This window comes from Fukomys damarensis, unplaced genomic scaffold (assembly GCF_012274545.1).
Source record: "Fukomys damarensis isolate Sample0158 unplaced genomic scaffold, DMR_v1.0_HiC HiC_scaffold_16, whole genome shotgun sequence".
NCBI classification, from domain to species: domain Eukaryota; kingdom Metazoa; phylum Chordata; class Mammalia; order Rodentia; family Bathyergidae; genus Fukomys; species Fukomys damarensis.
In genome coordinates, this window is record NW_022900928.1 from 29,013,253 (window position 1) to 29,016,812 (window position 3,560).

Sequence of the window (3,560 nt, forward strand, 5' to 3'; positions counted from 1 at the left end):
GGGTATTCACCTTGTATCCAGATACTTTACTGAATCTGTCAATTAAGTCTAGAAGTTTTTTGGTGGAGTTTTTTGGATCTTCAATGTAGAGTATCATATCATCAGCAAATAATGATAGTTTAACTTCTTCCTTTCCTATCTTTATTGCTTTAATTTCTTTCTCTTGTCTAATTGCTGTGGCTAATGTTTCCAGAACTATAGTGAAGAGAAGTGGTGATAGTGCCTAGCCCTATGATTTGGAACCAGTGGCTTTAGGACTATAACAGGATGGACAGAGATTCTCTGGGACTGCTGGATTCATCCCTGGTGATATCAGGCACTACCAGCTTCTCAGATGACGAGTCATTTGGCAGGGCAGAAGCCAGCCTCCTTCCAGGCCTCCCACACCATTCCTAAACAGAGATCCTCCTTCAGGTTCATAAAGAGGAAGAAATTTGATAATGAGCTGGTGGAGTGCAGTTGGGCAAAGTCTTGTACCTGAGCAGCAGAGGGCCAGTGGAGTGGAGCCAGAGCACTGTTCAGGGAGTGAATTATCCTTTAGTGAGAAGAGAAGGGTATCCAAGGTCCCAGCATTCTTGTGCTGCCCAGCTCTACCCGAGCCCCAGAACTCACAAAGTGTGTGGAGAAGAGCAAACAGCCACTTCAAGTGACCAAGGGTTTGGGCTGCTGGAAGCATGCGCGTGACCTCCTGCTGTATTCATCAGTGCTGTGCTGTAGATCAGTGACCTGAAATTGTCCACTTGGGTGTGAAGTTCAGCTGTCAGTTTACCCTATGAGAAGTCCAGGAGTGGTAGTGTGCTTGCTAGGCCATGAGGCAGCTGCCTCATTGCAGCCATCCAGAACAAGGTCCTATTTAGCTAGACTGAAGAACAGATACTGAGCAGAGTGGGACTGACCAGCCAGCCCTCCTTGCAGAGTTTCTAGATCTTGCTGCACAGACACTCAATGCCTTCTACCTGGCCTCTGCTGCCAAGGATCTGTAGACCCACTGGAAGTTCATGAAGCAATATTATTTGCTAAAAGAACAGTGTAGTTGCTGCCTTGGGCTAAGTGCTGAACTTATCCAGTGCAGAGGACCTGACTGACTACAATAGGCTCAAGGATATGTGAGATGTAGCTGACCAGCGCAAGAGGTGAGAGACAGAGATCCAGTCACTGTAACAGCAAAACTGCATAAATGGCAGGTGCTAGTAGTATTATAGGCATGAGCTCTTCAGACCCTGGCAGTGCTGTGGGACCACATGGTGGCAGTACCTGATGTGCTCATGCGAGATCACCCTGGGCAGAGCAACAAAGGATAACCAGATTTATATAGACTTGCCTCTGGAGGGTCCAGCCTGGAAGATCTCCTAGAAGTATGGTGTCATCAAGCTGGAGAACAATAGTGAGTTTTTTTCATTGCCATCTTGAGCCAATGGCCCATCTCTGTCAGTGGATATCTTATGCTGTGTGGCTCAAATGGTACCTCAGGAACAACTGGTGGAGATCACCAACTTGCAATTAGTTTTCCTCATCAACTAGAACCTCATTGCCCTCATCTGGGCCAAGGCTGCCAGATCACATTACAGTGAGGAGCGGTAGCAGAAACCCTGGGCTTTCTCTACCTTTGGTTTTCCCTTGGTTCCCTGGGAATTCAAGCCTCTGGAAAACTTTTGCTTAGAGTGGGTAGCAGGAGACTCAACTGCTAGCCCACTGATTTGAACCCTTAGGGAAGAATAGGACTGGCCATTGGAAAGGCAGGAGAGACTGAAATCCTTGTGTTTTCCTAGAGCCAGAGCCCCTCTCCCTCCCCTCTAACCACCTCCTTTTCCTCCCCCAGTTCATGCCTGTGTCTTCAGCAGATTAGTTTTAGATTTCTAAATTGTTTTTCTTTTGTAAATAAAAAGTACCACGTCAAAAAAGAAATTAAGAAAACTGTTCACAGACTATTTCTTTAAACTAAAGTCAGAAGCCAACAATGCCCCTTATCGAACACTATTTCTAAAGGTTTGGGTCTCTAGTCATCTGTCATCTCCAGCTATTGCTCTGGCCTGAACAGGAGCCACAGCCTACTGGATGGAGCAGGGCAGGACTTGTCACAATGGTCAGCAGCACATGCAGAGGTGTGAAGCCCAAGAAGAGGCAGAATCGATCTGCATCAGTGGAAACAGAGTAAAAACAGCTAAATCCTTCATTGAATGCCTATGTATTTGTAGTTTTGCATCTACTATGTCATTACATATTTTTTTATTACATATTCTTTTCTTCTCTTTTCTCTCCTCTTGTAACTTTTTCAGTCATCACATTCAAAGTCTTGCACATCCGTATACTCACAACAATCATGCAATTAATTGCACAGCAGTAGTACAGTCGAACATACAGAAATGAACATCCTCCTGGAGTCAAAAAAATGGTATTTTGAAAACAATATCCTGGTCATAGGAGCCACTTCAGCGATAGATTCAGCACAGTGGACTAAAGCATAGGGTCATCTCCAGGATGCTGCAGGGGTAGAAACTGATGGAGAATGCAGACAGTATGGTGCACTGAAGGCCCACCCTCACCACTGCTGCCTACCCTCTTTTCCCATATTAGTTTATACGGACTCTCTCTAATTCTTTTCTGGGCAGCTTTACATTGAACAGGCATATTACAGTTTATTTGATTTGCTCTTATTGGTGGATATGTAAGTTGTTTCAGTCTTTTGCTGCGTATATAGCATGGCATCGAATAACTTCACAAATACATTATTTTGTATGTATGCTAGTATACCTCCAGGGTAAATGCCAGGAAGTGGAATCACTGTGACAAAGTGAATCTGGACTTGGTTGTGGTAGATGTTGCAAATTTGTCCTCCATGGGAGTTGTTTTTGTCCTTGCTTTTTCTGATCCCACACATTTCATTTATTTTTTATGTTTATTAGTACACATTTGCTGTACATGATGATTGCGCTCATCATGGAATTGGTACATGTATATAACACATCTAAATTCCTTTTACTTCCCCTTGCCCTCCCTTCACTCTCACTTCATGTCTATTCCCTTTTCTATTTGCAGAGGATCTATCTTCCTATTTTGCATCATCTATCTTATATTTTCTTCTTTAAATTATTTATATTTTGGATTTCCATAATAAACCATATCATATTTAAGCTTTTTTGATTTATTTCACTTAAAAAGGTCCATCCATTTTCCTATAAATGACTCAAATTTATCCATTATGGCAGAGATATTATATATAAATGCCACACTTTCTTTATCTATTTATCTGTTGATAGACATATAGGGTACTTGCAAGATTTAGTTATTATAAGTTGTGCTGCTATAAACATAGGTATGGAGAGTTGTTTTACTTATGAGTGCCTTTTTCCGCCACAGCTTCACCAGTAGACTGCAAACTTGAACTTTTGTCAGTCTGATAAGTGAAAAATAGTTTTTGCAGTATAGTTTAAGTTTGTATTTCTCCTTTTATAAATGAGGTTGAGGCACTAATAAAACATTTGTTGAACGAATGGAATGTTGCCTAACAGTCAGAACTTGTCATTAGGTTATGCTCTGCAATCTCTTGATTACTTTGTTTC

At 42.2% G+C, this 3,560-nt stretch overlaps 1 pseudogene; it reads left to right on the plus strand.

Moving 5' to 3' along the window:
* Positions 1–217: 217 nt before the first annotated feature.
* LOC104856220 lies at positions 218–1,581 on the plus strand (annotated as a pseudogene).
* Positions 1,582–3,560: the final 1,979 nt, after the last annotated feature.